Source organism: Stegodyphus dumicola, chromosome X2, assembly GCF_044657685.1.
Source record: "Stegodyphus dumicola isolate Sdum_Otavi_A_Nest chromosome X2, ASM4465768v1".
In the NCBI taxonomy this organism is placed as follows: Eukaryota; Metazoa; Arthropoda; class Arachnida; order Araneae; family Eresidae; genus Stegodyphus; species Stegodyphus dumicola.
Window position 1 is genome coordinate 26,925,037 of NC_140781.1, and position 12,922 is coordinate 26,937,958.

Sequence of the window (12,922 nt, forward strand, 5' to 3'; positions counted from 1 at the left end):
AGTATCCAACTTTTCGAAACATTTTGGTATTTCTGACAATCATTTTAAATAAAGTTATCGCCTTCCATTTCATAAAGGCCCACAAACGGCCGAGCGGTAAAGTTGCTGAACACTGGTAGTTCACTCCGGGGTTCGAACCCCGGTAAACGGGCTGGTTCCATGGGCTTTTTCGTGGATTTTCTCATGTGTACCGCGTATGACAGCTGGTTTCCCTTAGAAAGTTCTTCACGAAGTATTTCGTCAGAGCCTTTATCAGTCTTTAGAGGCTAAACATTTTGAAGGTTTGAGATGAAAGGAAAGACTGGTTTCATCAAAAGGTTTTGGTTTATTTTATTATGACAAAGCACACTACGGCTATGTGTCTAAGGGGAGGGATGCCTTCGTGGAGGACTTTCTAAGGGAAACTGGCTCGCATACACGTTACACATGGGGAAAACCACGAAAAGGCCCATGCAGCCAGCCCGTTCGCGGGATTAGAACCTCGGACCGAACTACCAGTTTTCAGCGACTTTACCGCTCGGCCGCTGTTTCACCAGGAGGAAAAAAAACCTCTTTAAGTGACACCCACATACATCACTGGATAAACTCCTGAATCTTCAAATAATTCGAATGAGAAGATCATGGGATTCTCCATTTATGATACGATATGATGTTCTATAACGTAATTTACACAACCATATAGTTTAAAACCAGTCGCTCTTCACTTTAATCTGCAATGATATCGTTTTGTCTTTTCTGTTAACACAAGCTCAATTGATGGTATTTGCTGGTGTACACGTCCAAGTGTTTTCTCTTTGAACACCTAAATTCTTTGAAGTATCCTGAAAGTATATTCGAAAGCGTCCAACTTTTTGAACATCTTGGTATGTCTGACAGCCAAATTTCCCTGCAAATTTTTGCTTACTTTTCTCCCTAATTTTCTTCTTTCCTTCTACAGTTATTTTCAGTGCTCACACAAGAAAATTAAGATTTTTCGACTGCTAGACTTCCATACATTTTGCATTCTTGTCAATTTTTTAAAATATCAATTATATGAATTGCGTTTCAGCTAAAGACAGCTTTTCATTTTCTAGTCATTTTAGCTATAAATAAAGTTTAAAGCGAAGTCCAAAGGATAAATATTTTAATTAAAAGATTTTTGCTAAATGACAAAGAAATAAAACAGTCCAGCAGAGTTTATTCTGTACCAACGAGTAACCCGATTCTTATATCGGCTGAAACAATCTAAATCATACTAAAGATCATGTTTTTTTTATACAGTCTATAACGCGAGAGAAAAATTAGCTTCTTAAAACATTCTTTCTAAGAGGATTAATATAAAAGATTATATTTATATATATATTTTTAAAGCTGGGACTTGAACCAAACTGTCAAACTTTTAAAGTTTAATTTACATGGTGGTTATAATTAAAGTTTCAAATTGAAATGGTCATAAAAGGAAAACTACCGGACCAAATGTTATCAAACTTGGGAATCGTGTAAAGGAGGTTATGGGAATTTATTTTCGGCGGAAAAAAAAAAAAGAGTTCAAAAACTCACCATCAGGGGAAAAATGGCGCTGTATACAATATTGTTAAATGAAATAAGACACGAAAACATCTGTTTAAAATGTGTTTAATATTTTCCGAAACGTGTTACAAAGGATGTTCAATGTAGCGTCCAGCATTTTCCGAAAGCAAGTTAAATCATGTTACTGCATTCTCAACAGCAGCTCTTAGCATATCAGGTTTGGTTTTGGTTTGGTTTATTAGATTACGGCAAAGCACTCGAGGGCTATCTGCCTTAAGGGATTGATGCCTTCGTAGAGGACTTTTTAAGGGAAACTGGCTCGTATACACGTTACACATAGCATATCAGGAGGAATGTTATCAGTGTATCACATTTTTCATTTCTGCCAAATTGTTTAGATTATCACCATAAACAGTGCTTTTGAGATAACCTCATAGACAAAAGTCACAGAGGTTGAGGTCTGGTGGGAAGAGGGGAAGTGTTGGCCTATAAGACGTTCATTCGTGAAATGTTGCCTAAGTAACTATGCGACACTCTTGAGGTGGTGCCCAGCACTGCATAAAAATTGTAGTATCTAAAATTCCACGTTACTGCAGTTCATGTATCACGAAACATTTTAATATTGACTCTAAGTGAGCTGCAATCGCAGTGGTCCAGCTGTCGACTGCTCTTCAGAAAAAAATGGTTCTGTTATAAAACTAGCAGTCATTCAACAGTAAACGGTGTGAAATGACTGTTATGCAATCGAATGCAGTAGGAGAATGCAATGGAACTAGATAGATAACATGAGAGATTTCTTTGGCCCAAATCGATTAAAAGCGTTTTGAATCAGTATCTTCATGTTTTAGTGCCGAATTCAGGCTTAAAAAATTACAAATTAGCGATCTGTAAGAAAACGATTTCCAGATTGTACGCACTTGTGAGAGTGATTTGCGATCTCACATTTTCTAATCGCTAATTCGTGGTTTTCACGGACGAAATTCTCACTTACAGGGATGGCGCACTCGACATTTATCGAATTTAACGTCTTTAAATGGTAATTTGCCTACTTCAAAGTTTCTTAAGGGTATACAACATATTAAATCCGTTTAACAAAAGGTTAAGTTAGATTCCGACCATATTTCGTTTAACAATATTGCATACAGCGCCATTTCCCCCCTGGTGGTGAGGTTTCGAACTTCCTTTTTTTCGCGGTAAATAAATTCCCATGACCTCCTTTACACGATTTCCAAGTTTGATAACATTTGATCCAGTAGTTTTCCTTTTATGACCGTTTCAATGTGGAACTTTAATTATAACCACTGTGTATATTATTAAATTTTAATTTGAAGCTATGCGTTATATGTATACCATGCGTAAAATTTTCGCTTTTATGGAAAAATAAAAAAATCGAAGCAAATATACTTAGTATAATGGACCAAAACTGAAAAAATTTCCCCTCCCTCCGAAAATAAAATATTGAAATTTCGAACTTGAATTTATTGGGTTATCGAAATATTTAATTTGACTTATCTTCTAAGTCCTAGTTCCGACAATAATTCCGTCAAAAATTCCGAATTACTTAAGCTAAAGTAAAAGTTTTAGTATATATTCACTGTATGTTAATTAAGTAATCAGAGTGTAATAAAAATAGATTATAGAATTTAAGCTGATGTAACTTTTTGTCTGACTGCACAACATGTAATGGAAGAGAAGGTTTGTAGAGATCTGTTTTTGACATGCCTCTAAAAGTAGATGTCATATTAATTTTGTCTCTTCAATGCCAAAAAACTTTCCTTTGAGAGGCAACTTTAGTTTTTGGGAAAGAAAAAAAATCACAAGAAGACAAATTTGAAGAACATGCAGGACGATTGAGTACACATACTTATTTTCGGAACACAAGCGGTTCTCCGACTGGTTATTGAATAATGAAAAGATGCATTGTCATGCAATACAAAACATATGGAATACGTTTTCTGGCTGAATAACGTAAGATTAAAAGTCATCTGCTTAATTCACATCCATTTACAATTCAACTACTCGGGCAATTGCAGAATCGTTTTGATCCTGAGCTTGTAAGACAAACCTAATATCACTGGATTTAAACACTTCTTTAATCTTCCGAGAACGTTCCTTCTTTAGCTCATATTCCAAGAATATTAAGTGAATACAATTATTGCCAAAGAAATTGAATATTCATTTGCACTACGGCTTGGTAGTTTACTAACGAGTTAACAAAACTTAAATTCTGCTTTTTGTGTCTAAGAATACAACAATATTTTAAATATTTACAAATAAAATATTAAATTGGAGCCTCATCAGTTGCCTAGCATTTGGGAAAAAAAAAAAAAAAAAAAAAAAAAAAAGATTGTTAAATACTAATTGTTTGCTGCTTAGTCTAACCCAGGCTGCATGGTTGGTTTTCGTAGTTTTTTAGGTTCTCTTTACAAAGATTCTCTATGAAAGCATCTTAATCAAATAGCTCCCATGTTCTTTCTATGTTCCAATAACCAACTAACCTAGTTTAAGCGCGATCTCCAAGTGAAGTTACTAGTAAAATCCGAATACTCATTAAAAATCATGTAGCTAGCCAATTGGGAGTAACATGAAAGATACGGCGCCATTAATTGAAATGTTGTTACGGTACGCTGTTTCTTAACTTAGATGGTCATTCCTTAATTAAATAGCCCACCAACGGCCGAGCGGTAAAGACGCTGAACACTGGTGGTTCAGTCCGAGGTTCGAATCTCGCGAACGGGCTGGCCGCATGGGCGGTTTCGTGGTTTTCCCCATGTGTAACGTGTATACGAGCCAGTTTCCCTTAGAAAGTCCTCCACGAAGGCATCCCTCCCTTTAGGCAGATAGCCCTCGTGTGCTTTGCCATAATTAAATAATCCAATCCAATCCTTAATTAAATATAATTGATTTGTAAATTCTACTAGAACTGACGGTAAGAATTGAAGTGGAAATAAGTAATATGATGTGCAATCTTGATTAATATAAAATTAAAAATATTTGCATAGAAAAATGTTTGCATTCAGACAGAAAGTTTTTTGAAATATTTGCAATTACTTTATAAGAAGGATTTATTAATAACCGTAATAATTACTTATTATATTACTGATGATTAGGATTCAGTTCTTGACAATTACATTCTAAATTAGAATTTTAAGGATATAAAGAAAATACGCTACGCACAAAAATACATTTTAGGAAAAAAATGAGTTGATTTTTTATGTTTTAAAACTTCTTAAATTCATTTAGTAAACATCGTATCCTCGTTGTTTATTGAATCCAGAATGTTGGTGTCGTTTATATAATTATTCTTACTTGTCCACAGAATCTGCTGACTTATCCAGCCATTAAGTAGCTGCAGATCATTTCTACATAACCATTGAACTTCCATTAATTCAGTCTCTAGAGGGTTGTATGCTTATATCATAATTTGACTTTTATAAAAAATGATTATTCTAAATATTATGTTTCTATAAAAATATATTGTGCTTTAAAAATATGGATGATAGTATCAGCCGCTCTTTCAGCCACTTCAAAAGCAACAGTTTGTTTAGAAATAAATTATGCAGTTAATGTCATAAAATTCAAATAAATATCAAACGAAAATTCTCAGTTTTAGACAATTCGATTTAAACGAAGTAAAGTAGCAGACGATAAAACGCCGAAGGTAAAAATTTACTCTTACAAAAACTTACTCTTAAATTTTTTAAAAAAAGAAAAGATACGAGAGAAATTTAAAAAAATGGTTAAAAATTTGAATAATATCATCTATAATTTAAAAAATAGTCTTTCATATAGTATTAATAAATTTTTATTACGCATCATTGAGGGAAAAAATGTCATATAATTAATTCTTCGTAAAATTTTACTTGAAGTTTAAGGTTAAAAATAGCTGTGGCAATTCAGTGTAACAAAAATCCATAGACCACATTTGGCGTTATTATCGCTCAAAAAAAAAAGGTGCCAAATTTCAAAACGCGAAAATATGTAAATTCGTGTATATCTTAGAAAATTTTGAATAAAAAAGTCTAAATTTTTGCAGATATGCTTAAAAATACACCTACTTTAAGATGATGGTAAAAATTTTATAGGTTATAATTCAAAAATTTTTTCGAAAAATCTATAGAAATTATTTAAAAATAGAAATTTAAAAAATAAAACGCAAAAAATGGGTAAATTTTATTTGGAATGAACGAAAATTTCGAAATGTGAGAGAAAAAATCAAAAAAGTTTAATAAAAAAAGAGATATTAATAAATATTTGCCAAATTCAATTAACATTGAAGAGCTAAAATTTTGAGAGCTAATATTTTAAAAACTATTCGTACGATTTTTACAAAACTTGGTATTCTGACATAATTTGAGTCGTAGAATCGAAATATGTAAAAAAATTGGTACGTTATTTCAGAAAAAGTCCGATTTTGTGTCAAAATACCTATGTTAGAATAGTGCTATATATAAATCTAATATATATCCTAAGTCGCGCTTTCGAGACATGAAAAACGCAGTTTGAATTTTGTCAATCGGCCCAATAGAACGGGAGATATAGCACTGTCCTATTTTTTTTTTTTTTTGAGCAGTGTACATGGATGATACCGTGTATGTGCAATTCTTAAAAACGCGGCAAGCAGTGGGCGATTCTGCACTTTCTCCCAATTTTGCACCTAATCTTCCTCATGATTAAGCACTTTTGTTCCATAAAAGTTCTAGCATAAGAGTAATTCGGCTAGCAGATTGTTGGAAAAAATGTTGAGTAAAAAAAAAAGCCTTTACTTCGTAAAAACAAAATGGCGTCCAAACAAAAACTAGCAGGTTGCTGTAGCAGGGTTGGTCGCCAAATTTTCGCCAAAAAATCGCTAAATTACCATAATCCAAATATTAACCAGGCGTTTTTTCCTTTTTAATATTAAAAATATCTAAACTTTCTTTGCTTTAATTTTTATATCACCCGCTTCAACCTTCATATTTTCAATTTTAATACGTTTTTAGAAATCATTTTTAAGAATAACTCAGGTAATTTCTTTTTTAATGATTAAAAAATGTTGTTATATTTGGTTCTGAAAATCTGTCTTTGAAATCAAAATTCCGAGCTTACTGTGTGCACCTTTTGACATTTTACAAGAAAAACAGGATACTTCATGTAAAAGGCAAACGACGGAAAATTATTTTCATAAAAAAATGCGTTCTTTGATAACAATCATAGATACCTCGCATATGAAAATATAGGAAATATATTTGCCTCAGTGTATGAAAATCCACAGTAAATGAGTAGGAATTTTCTTTACACATTTTTTTTGAGTAAATTAGAAATTTAATGTACCTAGTGGTTTGGCTTGGAAAGGATAGCTCTAATAGAATCTTATTATTTTCTGGAACAAAGAAACTGTTCAAAATTGTTTTAAATTAATTCTTGGACGAAAATGAACTCGTTTCAGATAAAACAAATTAATTTAAAGCAGTGCTTTTGATTGTGCACGAAGTCAAAGTGAAAGCTACATAAAGTTGCAATTTTTCTGTATTCTTTAAAGAATAAATCGTTATATCATCGAATATTCGTGCATTTTCTAATTTCATACCTAAAAATAAATTTATGGTCTACATACTAATGTATTAAGTTTTCTAAACATATTTCTTCGTGTTAATAGTTTCAAATACTGCCTTTTTGATAAAACTAAGATTTTTAAGTTCTACAACTGTGCAGATACAAATTTACGTAAGTCGATAAGAGCTGATTTATATTTTAATCTTATGATACATAAGATACGCACTAAAATGTGAAAATTACTGTCATGAAAAGAAATTTAAAAATTATTAAACTTAGATATAGATAGCATTATTTAACGACGTACTAAAAAATAAGAGCAACAATCAAATCTTCTTTTAAAGAACGAAGTATGCAGATTACATATAGTTTTTGAAAGTAATCTCCGTTACGAATCTTATTTAGTACATTATTAAACAACTGATTTAACCGTTTCAGCGCAGCGAAGTGCTGTCACGCTTTTCTTATGTTATGCCAAAACATATTTTTGTAATCTGAACCTTTTGCTGTATAACGTTGCGCGCCTCTAACTAGCACGCAACCAAGAGGTGACTGTGAAAGCTTGTATAAACCACAGAGTCTTATAAAGGGTTTAAGTCCCTTTTTATTCAACGTACTAAATTACAATTGCGTCCTCTTGACGCTTACAAACTGTGCCAACTAGGCAGTCAAAATAAAAATAATAACCTGAAAAGAAAATAAAGACAATATTCTAACTACGAGGCTCTCTAAAATAACTAACTCACCGCGTTTTACAAAAGCCGCAGCTAATTCAGCAGACTTGAAGCTCACTGGAACAATTGCAACTACTTCCCGCCAAGCACATAGGCCGCAACGCGGGGTTCTTTAATTCTCGATTTCTACCTCCGCGCTCGCGAAGTAAGAATAACTCTCTCTCACCGAACTTGTTTCCTTCTATTAAAATCATACTACTTCCGCTGATAATTTGAATGCTTGCGCGTTCTACTCAAATTTACATATTCTGGCATTGGCAGTTCCAGGGGAAAGTAAGGCTTGACAGGAAAGATAGTTTAAACTTAAAATAAATGTTAGTTAAAATAAATATAAACCCTACATTTGCCGCTGCCAGAATTTGGAAAACTTGGAAGCAGGTCCTACAAACGACCTGTTGTAAGTTTATCTAATTCTGAACTAACTGGCGAAAGCCTCGTTTACACAAAAAAAATCTTATGTAACAATTAAAATTCTGTTAGTCGTTACAAAGCTTTCTTCTTACAGCAACTTTTCCTGGACTTCATCAATCAATCTTGGTCTTTCCTTCCAGCATCTGGAAGGAATAAGTATCAGTATCTTTCTACATACATTATAATTTACACTTTCTTGACACAATAAATTTTTGTTTTTAACGTTTCGTTTTTCTTAGTTATTGCTTACTTCACATTCATTCAATTTTTCAAGCATTAATTTAACTTTACCCTGGCTCTCCACCATGTGTGGTGTCAAACGGGAATATTCGTGTTTTAGTCTTACAACACTTCCCCTAACCACCATGATTTGTTAGAAATCAACGACCAAATAGACACACCTTACTCGACATTCTACAACTCAATGAGCTACTTTAATATTCTTAAAAATTCAAATGTAGGTGGAGAACCCTACAAAACACATTCATTCTAACTTCCCCCTCATTCATCTTTTAAACATGCAGGCTTTCGCTCTAAAGCATGACTTTACAGTTTAATACTTAAATTTTGACTTCATTGCTTTTAAGCATTCACTTTTAGCATCTACAATTTTATGCTTCTAGACTAAATTCTACTTTTACATAACATGCAAGTATTTACATACATTTACAAAAGTTTACTACATATGCTTTTTACAATTTACCATAAAATGAATAAGAGAAAATAAATTTTTACTTTACTCATTCTTCGCCAAGCTGGCGGCACTGGAACTAAAATTCTTATTAGTACAAGAATACGAAGTTATTTTTATCTCCGGCCAAATTTTGGCTTTAACATAACAGAATTAGTCTTTCGACCAACAGAAAATGCTTGTTTTTAGCTTTTACACTTAAAGAAAATAATACTTTTGCCTTAGCTAAATAAAGTAAAACAAAACTAAGTCTCAACCGAGACATATTGACTTTCGTCAAAACATAGAACTTCGTACTTATGCATAACATTTCGGAACAAAAGAGAAAAATAATTTATAGAAGGTTTTAACTTATCTTTGAGTTTTCGATGCTTGAAACTCCGTCATCCGTTTTTGACAAAATTGATCCCAAGTTAGAGGTGTCATGGATGTCAATCTTCTCCTTGTTGATCTCCGCGTGTCGTCCCCGTTGATCTTTCTTTTGCGTCCTCTACATGCTGGCCTCTTGACGGAGTAATCGTCTGGTTGTTGTCCTTTGCGTTTCTGCCTGGGACGGCTGGTCTTGACGTCCTCCGGTCTGGAGTCCTTCTTGAATTTCTTCTGTTCGTCGTATTTTTGTGCCTCCTGTTGGCGTTTCAGTTTCCGGAACGGCGGCCTTGCTGGCACCTGACTCTGTGGCCGTGTGCGCGTTCTCCTTGATGTGTAATTTCTCCTGCCATCTTTTGTAGGTGGTGTTTTCGTCTTTACTACGGTTTCTTTACCCGGTTCATCTGTATTTTTGTTTTTCTTAAACGCCGGAGTTTGAAAATCCTTTTTTCTTTTTGATGCCGACGTCCGGGTTGTAAAAGTGCTAGGTCTCTCTTCAGTCCTCCGTTTCTTGGGTGGTGGAATAGTTGTTGCAGTCTCTGGCCCTTCTATTTCGTTTAGACTTGAGTCCTGCAAGAAACTTTTAAGGATTTCAAAATCATTTGGATTATAGTATTTTTTCACCTGGTCGGGACTTGCTTTACAGATTTCCCCTCTCTCGTTTTTAAGATATAAGACTACTCCTTTGATTTCCTGAATTACATAGGGGCCTTCAAACTTTGGAGCTAGCTTTGCCATAAAATTGTCTGGGGCACTTGATAAAGAAAATTTCCGTTTCAATACTTTATCCCCAACTTTAAAATCTGCTTCACGGCGTTTTCTATCGTAATATAACTTTTGTCTATTTCTTGCCGTATCCGAAGTTTTAAGCGCCTGATCAATTAGTTTTTGCACGTCCTTTTGTCTAAATTCCTGCTCTCTTTGTTGCACAAAGAATAATTTATCTAAAGGCGTAATTAACTTTCTGCCTAAAAATAATTCTGCTGGAGTTTTTCCCGTAGTATCATGATGTGCCGTTCTTAAAGCATAAGCTAATTCATTTATTTAGCCATCCCAGCGCTTGTGATGTGTGCTAACGTAACTGCGAATTATTTTTACAATGTTTTTATTAACTCTTTCTGCTATGTTAGCCTGTGGTCTATACGGAACCATTTTGATATGGCGTATATCAAGTCCATTGCATATGTTTTCAAATATTTGACTAATGAATTGTTTTCCGTTATCGCTAATGACTTTTATCGGTGCACCGTATTTTAAAATGTATCTGTGTAAGAATGCATCTGCGACTGTTTTGGCTGACGCGCGTTTAAGTGGAACAATTTCTATCCATTTTGAAAAATGATCTACTATTACTAAAAGAAAACGATTTTTATTTAACTCGCTCTGGGGGAAGGGACCAAGGAGATCTATGCCTAAAATTTCATTCGGAAATGTAGCGCGAATGCTATTTAAGTACCCGGCCGGGCTGTAATTAATATCATTTATTAACTGACATTGATTGCAGGACCTGACATAAGCCGTTACTATTTTGTATAATTGCGGGAAATATACCGCCTCGCGTACCCTTTTTAAAGTCTTTCTGACCCCGAGGTGGCCCGCTGTTTTTTTTTCGTGCAACTCCTTCAAAATGCTTAATCGAAGCGAGGCTGGGATGACTGGCTTATACTCAAGATTTTCGTTCGTTGTTTTCGTATAGAATAATAAATTATCTATTATTTCATAGTTTTTTGCTCTATTTCTTATCGCATCGATATCTGTATGCTCAAAGCTTTCGGGGTCTTTCAAATAAGCATAGATATTTCCAAATTCATGATCAGCTTTCAGTTCAGTAATAACCGTATCTCTAGAATCTAAAATTTTTGAAGTCAACACAGCGCATTTAAGTTCATTACCTTCATCGTCCAGTTTTATACGAGAAAGTGCGTCAGCTACATTGTTTTCCTTACCCGGTTTATATTTTATTGTGATATTATATTCTTGGAGTTTTAAAGCCCATCTTATTAACCTGGGCGTTAGGTTTTTCCCGAGTAATGTCTACCAACAGCCGCATGATCCGAAAAGACTGTTACTGGCGATTTGCCGAAATAAACTCGAAATTTGTGTACAGCCATTAATACGGCTAATGTTTCTCTTTCTGTAGCTGTATAATTTCTTTGTGTTTGATTCAATGTTTTACTGAAAAATGCCAGCGGATGGTTATTTTGCATAAGAACCGCACCCACCGCATAGTCTGATGCATCTGCCGCAATTTCCAGGTTTTCGTCCCCCTCAGGGAATTTTAAAACAGGGGCATTAATAAGCGCTTCTTTTAATCTTTCAAAAGCTGTGTTAGCTTCAGCTGTCCACGTAAATTTACTCTTTTTTCTTTTGATTACTAAGAGTGGTTCAACAATATTAGCGAAATCTTTTATGAAAGATCGATAGTAAGAACATAGTCCAAGGAAAGACGAAAGTTTCTTGGCGGTGTTGGGCGGTGGGAAATTCTTAATAGCTTTTATTTTTGAATCTTGCGTTTCTATACCCTTTTGCGAAATTTTATAACCGAGATATTCAAGTTCTTTAGTTGCGAACTTGCATTTTGAGGCGTTAATTGTAAGACCGGCCTCTTTTAATAATTAAAAAACTTGTTCGAGGTCATTAACGTGTTGTTCCAACGTACTACTCGTTATAATTATATCATCTAGATAAATTAAAGTTGATTTTCCTAGGACAGGCTTTAGAACAATGTCCATAGCTCTCTGGAATGTTGATGGGGCCCCACACAACCCAAAAGGCATGCGTAAAAATGCATAAGTGCCCGATTTTGTTATAAACGCGGTTTTATGTATATCTTCGGGTCTCATAGCTATTTGATAGTAGCCAGACGTTAAGTCCAAAGTAGACATATATCTTGTCGATTTGATCTGTCTAATGATCTCGTCTATAACCGGCAAAGGGTAAACTGGGAATTTAGTTATGCTATTTAGTTTTCTATAATCGATAGCAAACCTCCAAGCCCTTTTATCCGAAGGAGGAAACTCGTTCTTTTTCCTACATAGTACTACTGGACTCGCGTACTCACTATTTATGGGCGTTATTATTTTATTCTTTAACATCTCCTGAATATGTTCTTCGATGATTAAGTCTTTTTGTTTGTCATAGCGGTAAGGTTTAGTCCTACATGGTTTTTCGGCATTTAATTGAATCTTGTGAGTCACGATCTGACAGTTTCCCGGTTTTTCTGAAAACAAATGAGAAAAATTACTCACCACTTGCTGTATTGCTTTACTTTCCTGGTCATTCAAATGGCTAAGGCCCAATTCAGGTGTCTCCACCGGTTCCACCACCCTCTGGTCCATCTCCAGCACCACGGAACTATCTTGAAAATTTAATTTGGCCCTCGCCGCCCTTAAAAAGTCCATACCTAAAATAAGAGAGTGTTGGAGTGTTTCACCACAAAAATTAATACTTTGAGATTTTCCTCTTTTACCTGTATGTTTAATGATACTTTCCCGATGCAGTGACATGTTTTTCCTTGCGCCGCTATAATTTCCGTATTTCTGGTTTTAAAGAGTCGTATCCTATAAAAATTCTTTTTGAAGAACTTTTCACTCATGAAATTTCCTTCTGCTCCTGTATCGATGAGGGCTTCTACTGGTACATCGCCAACCAGGACTTGTATAATTGGTAGCTGTGA

The 12,922-nt window shown here is 34.4% G+C and overlaps 1 long non-coding RNA gene across 1 annotated transcript in view; it reads right to left on the reverse strand.

Annotated features, from left to right (window-relative positions):
- The window catches only part of LOC118182950 (uncharacterized), a 394,569-nt gene that overhangs the window by 178,969 nt on the left and 202,678 nt on the right, over positions 1–12,922 (reverse strand). The gene's annotated exons all lie outside the window — the stretch shown is intronic.